Genomic DNA, 6,192 nt, shown 5'->3' on the forward strand with positions numbered 1-6,192 from the left:
TTAATTTCTGAGCTTGCGTGGCTCAATGTTTAGCGCGTTCGGCTGTTAACCAATAGGTTGGTGGTTCGAGCGCACCCGGGAGCGGTGTTGTGGGATCTCAAATGAAACGTATAAAGCCAAAGTTTTTCCACAATACCTGACGACCATTTAATTTTTGGGCTTCCGTGGCGCAATGGTTAGCGCGTTCGTCTGTTAACCAATAGGTTGGTGGTTCGAGCCCACCCGGGAGCGGTGTTGTGGGATCTCAAATGAAACGTATTAAGCCAAAGTTTTTCCACAATACCTGACGACCATTTAATTTTTGGGCTTGCGTGGCGCTATGGTTAGCGCGTTCGGCAGTTAACCGAAAGACTGCTGGTTCGAGCCCATCCGGGAGAGGTGTTGTGGGGTCTTAGATGTAGCGTAAAAAGTCGAAACTTTTCCACAATACGTGACAACCATTTAATTTCTGAGCTTCCGTGGCTCAATGGTTAGCGCGTTCGGCTGTTAACCAAGAGCCCACCCGGGAGCGGTGTTGTGGGATCTCAAATGTAACGTATAAAGGCAAATTTGTTCCACAATACCTGACGACCATTTAATTTTTGGGCTTTCGTGGCGCAATGGTTAGTGCGTTCAGTTGTTAACCGAAAGGTTGGTGGTTCGAGCCCGCCCGGGAGAGGTGTTGTGGGGTCTCATATGTAGTGTAAAAAGTCAAAGTTTTTCCACAATACCTGACGACCATTTAATTTTTGGGCTTCCGTGGCGTAATGGTTAGCGCGTTCGGCCGTTAACCGAAAGGTTGTTGGTTCGAGCCCATACGGGAGCGGTGTTGTGATGTCTCAGATGTGACGTAAAAAGTCAAAGTTTTTCCACAATACCTGACTACCATTTCATTTCTGAGCTTCCTTGGCTCCATGGTTTGCGCGTTCGGATGTTAACCAAAAGGTTGGTGGTTCGAGCCCACCCGGGAGCGGTGTTGTGAAGTCTCAAATGTAGCGTAAAAAGCCAAGGTTTTTCCACAATACCTGACGACCATTTAAATTTTCGGGCTTCCGTGGCGCAATGGTTAGCACGTTCGGCTGTTAACCTAAAGGTTGGTGGTTCGAGCCCACCCGGGAGGAAGTTGTGGGGTCTCAGATTTAGCGTAAAAAGTCAAAACATTTCCGCAATACGTGACAACCATTTAATTTCTGAGCTTGCGTGGCTCAATGTTTAGCGCGTTCGGCTGTTAACCAATAGGTTGGTGGTTCGAGCCCACCCGGGAGCGGTGTTGTGGGATCTCAAATGAAACGTATAAAGCCAAAGTTTTTCCACAATACCTGACGACCATTTAATTTTTGGGCTTCCGTGGCGCAATGGTTAGCGCGTTCGTCTGTTAACCAATAGGTTGGTGGTTCGAGCCCACCCGGGAGCGGTGTTGTGGGATCTCAAATGAAACGTATAAAGCCAAAGTTTTTCCACAATACCTGACGACCATTTAATTTTTGGGCTTCCGTGGCGCTATGGTTAGCGCGTTCGGCAGTTAAACGAAAGACTGCTGGTTCGAGCCCATCCGGGAGAGGTGTTGTGGGGTCTTAGATGTAGCGTAAAAAGTCGAAACCTTTCCACAATACGTGACAACCATTTAATTTCTGAGCTTCCGTGGCTCAATGGTTAGCGCGTTCGGCTGTTAACCAAGAGCCCACCCGGGAGCGGTGTTGTGGGATCTCAAATGTAACGTATAAAGGCAAATTTGTTCCACAATACCTGACGACCATTTAATTTTTGGGCTTTCGTGGCGCAATGGTTAGCGCGTTCAGTTGTTAACCGAAAGGTTGGTGGTTCGAGCCCGCCCGGGAGAGGTGTTGTGGGGTCTCATATGTAGTGTAAAAAGTCAAAGTTTTTCCACAATACCTGACGACCATTTAATTTTTGGGCTTCCGTGGCGTAATGGTTAGCGCGTTCGGCCGTTAACCGAAAGGTTGTTGGTTCGAGCCCATACGGGAGCGGTGTTGTGATGTCTCAGATGTGACGTAAAAAGTCAAAGTTTTTCCACAATACCTGACTACCATTTCATTTCTGAGCTTCCTTGGCTCCATGGTTTGCGCGTTCGGATGTTAACCAAAAGGTTGGTGGTTCGAGCCCACCCGGGAGCGGTGTTGTGAAGTCTCAAATGTAGCGTAAAAAGCCAAAGTTTTTCCACAATACCTGACGACCATTTAAATTTTTGGGCTTCCGTGGCGCAATGGTTAGCACGTTCGGCTGTTAACCTAAAGGTTGGTGGTTCGAGCCCACCCGGGAGAGGTGTTGTGGGGTCTCAGATTTAGCGTAAAAAGTCAAAACTTTTCCGCAATACGTGACAACCATTTAATTTCTGAGCTTGCGTGGCTCAATGTTTAGCGCGTTCGGCTGTTAACCAATAGGTTGGTGGTTCGAGCGCACCCGGGAGCGGTGTTGTGGGATCTCAAATGAAACGTATAAAGCCTAAGTTTTTCCACAATACCTGACGACCATTTAATTTTTGGGCTTCCGTGGCGCAATGGTTAGCGCGTTCGTCTGTTAACCAATAGGTTGGTGGTTCGAGCCCACCCGGGAGCGGTGTTGTGGGATCTCAAATGAAACGTATTAAGCCAAAGTTTTTCCACAATACCTGACGACCATTTAATTTTTGGGCTTCCGTGGCGCTATGGTTAGCGCGTTCGGCAGTTAACCGAAAGACTGCTGGTTCGAGCCCATCCGGGAGAGGTGTTGTGGGGTCTTAGATGTAGCGTAAAAAGTCGAAACTTTTCCACAATACGTGACAACCATTTAATTTCTGAGCTTCCGTGGCTCAATGGTTAGCGCGTTCGGCTGTTAACCAAGAGCCCACCCGGGAGCGGTGTTGTGGGATCTCAAATGTAACGTATAAAGGCAAATTTGTTCCACAATACCTGACGACCATTTAATTTTTGGGCTTTCGTGGCGCAATGGTTAGCGCGTTCAGTTGTTAACCGAAAGGTTGGTGGTTCGAGCCCGCCCGGGAGAGGTGTTGTGGGGTCTCATATGTAGTGTAAAAAGTCAAAGTTTTTCCACAATACCTGACGACCATTTAATTTTTGGGCTTCCGTGGCGTAATGGTTAGCGCGTTCGGCCGTTAACCGAAAGGTTGTTGGTTCGAGCCCATACGGGAGCGGTGTTGTGATGTCTCAGATGTGACGTAAAAAGTCAAAGTTTTTCCACAATACCTGACTACCATTTCATTTCTGAGCTTCCTTGGCTCCATGGTTTGCGCGTTCGGATGTTAACCAAAAGGTTGGTGGTTCGAGCCCACCCGGTAGCGGTGTTGTGAAGTCTCAAATGTAGCGTAAAAAGCCAAAGTTTTTCCACAATACCTGACGACCATTTAAATTTTTGGGCTTCCGTGGCGCAATGGTTAGCACGTTCGGCTGTTAACCTAAAGGTTGGTGGTTCGAGCCCACCCGGGAGAGGTGTTGTGGGGTCTCAGATTTAGCGTAAAAAGTCAAAACTTTTCCGCAATACGTGACAACCATTTAATTTCTGAGCTTGCGTGGCTCAATGTTTAGCGCGTTCGGCTGTTAACCAATAGGTTGGTGGTTCGAGCGCACCCGGGAGCGGTGTTGTGGGATCTCAAATGAAACGTATAAAGCCAAAGTTTTTCCACAATACCTGACGACCATTTAATTTTTGGGCTTCCGTGGCGCAATGGTTAGCGCGTTCGTCTGTTAACCAATAGGTTGGTGGTTCGAGCCCACCCGGGAGCGGTGTTGTGGGATCTCAAATGAAACGTATTAAGCCAAAGTTTTTCCACAATACCTGACGACCATTTAATTTTTGGGCTTCCGTGGCGCTATGGTTAGCGCGTTCGGCAGTTAACCGAAAGACTGCTGGTTCGAGCCCATCCGGGAGAGGTGTTGTGGGGTCTTAGATGTAGCGTAAAAAGTCGAAACTTTTCCACAATACGTGACAACCATTTAATTTCTGAGCTTCCGTGGCTCAATGGTTAGCGCGTTCGGCTGTTAACCAAGAGCCCACCCGGGAGCGGTGTTGTGGGATCTCAAATGTAACGTATAAAGGCAAATTTGTTCCACAATACCTGACGACCATTTAATTTTTGGGCTTTCGTGGCGCAATGGTTAGTGCGTTCAGTTGTTAACCGAAAGGTTGGTGGTTCGAGCCCGCCCGGGAGAGGTGTTGTGGGGTCTCATATGTAGTGTAAAAAGTCAAAGTTTTTCCACAATACCTGACGACCATTTAATTTTTGGGCTTCCGTGGCGTAATGGTTAGCGCGTTCGGCCGTTAACCGAAAGGTTGTTGGTTCGAGCCCATACGGGAGCGGTGTTGTGATGTCTCAGATGTGACGTAAAAAGTCAAAGTTTTTCCACAATACCTGACTACCATTTCATTTCTGAGCTTCCTTGGCTCCATGGTTTGCGCGTTCGGATGTTAACCAAAAGGTTGGTGGTTCGAGCCCACCCGGGAGCGGTGTTGTGAAGTCTCAAATGTAGCGTAAAAAGCCAAGGTTTTTGCACAATACCTGACGACCATTTAAATTTTCGGGCTTCCGTGGCGCAATGGTTAGCACGTTCGGCTGTTAACCTAAAGGTTGGTGGTTCGAGCCCACCCGGGAGGAAGTTGTGGGGTCTCAGATTTAGCGTAAAAAGTCAAAACATTTCCGCAATACGTGACAACCATTTAATTTCTGAGCTTGCGTGGCTCAATGTTTAGCGCGTTCGGCTGTTAACCAATAGGTTGGTGGTTCGAGCCCACCCGGGAGCGGTGTTGTGGGATCTCAAATGAAACGTATAAAGCCAAAGTTTTTCCACAATACCTGACGACCATTTAATTTTTGGGCTTCCGTGGCGCAATGGTTAGCGCGTTCGTCTGTTAACCAATAGGTTGGTGGTTCGAGCCAACCCGGGAGCGGTGTTGTGGGATCTCAAATGAAACGTATAAAGCCAAAGTTTTTCCACAATACCTGACGACCATTTAATTTTTGGGCTTCCGTGGCGCTATGGTTAGCGCGTTCGGCAGTTAAACGAAAGACTGCTGGTTCGAGCCCATCCGGGAGAGGTGTTGTGGGGTCTTAGATGTAGCGTAAAAAGTCGAAACCTTTCCACAATACGTGACAACCATTTAATTTCTGAGCTTCCGTGGCTCAATGGTTAGCGCGTTCGGCTGTTAACCAAGAGCCCACCCGGGAGCGGTGTTGTGGGATCTCAAATGTAACGTATAAAGGCAAATTTGTTCCACAATACCTGACGACCATTTAATTTTTGGGCTTTCGTGGCGCAATGGTTAGCGCGTTCAGTTGTTAACCGAAAGGTTGGTGGTTCGAGCCCACCCGGGAGGAAGTTGTGGGGTCTCAGATTTAGCGTAAAAAGTCAAAACATTTCCGCAATACGTGACAACCATTTAATTTCTGAGCTTGCGTGGCTCAATGTTTAGCGCGTTCGGCTGTTAACCAATAGGTTGGTGGTTCGAGCCCACCCGGGAGCGGTGTTGTGGGATCTCAAATGAAACGTATAAAGCCAAAGTTTTTCCACAATACCTGACGACCATTTAATTTTTGGGCTTCCGTGGCGCAATGGTTAGCGCGTTCGTCTGTTAACCAATAGGTTGGTGGTTCGAGCCCACCCGGGAGCGGTGTTGTGGGATCTCAAATGAAACGTATAAAGCCAAAGTTTTTCCACAATACCTGACGACCATTTAATTTTTGGGCTTCCGTGGCGCTATGGTTAGCGCGTTCGGCAGTTAAACGAAAGACTGCTGGTTCGAGCCCATCCGGGAGAGGTGTTGTGGGGTCTTAGATGTAGCGTAAAAAGTCGAAACCTTTCCACAATACGTGACAACCATTTAATTTCTGAGCTTCCGTGGCTCAATGGTTAGCGCGTTCGGCTGTTAACCAAGAGCCCACCCGGGAGCGGTGTTGTGGGATCTCAAATGTAACGTATAAAGGCAAATTTTTTCCACAATACCTGACGACCATTTAATTTTTGGGCTTTCGTGGCGCAATGGTTAGCGCGTTCAGTTGTTAACCGAAAGGTTGGTGGTTCGAGCCCGCCCGGGAGAGGTGTTGTGGGGTCTCATATGTAGTGTAAAAAGTCAAAGTTTTTCCACAATACCTGACGACCATTTAATTTTTGGGCTTCCGTGGCGTAATGGTTAGCGCGTTCGGCCGTTAACCGAAAGGTTGTTGGTTCGAGCCCATACGGGAGCTGTGTTGTGATGTCTCAG

This window comes from Phalangium opilio, unplaced genomic scaffold (genome assembly GCF_054372755.1).
Source record: "Phalangium opilio isolate 3A_F unplaced genomic scaffold, DU_Popi_V2 ptg000329l_1, whole genome shotgun sequence".
Lineage (NCBI taxonomy): Eukaryota > Metazoa > Arthropoda > Arachnida > Opiliones > Phalangiidae > Phalangium > Phalangium opilio.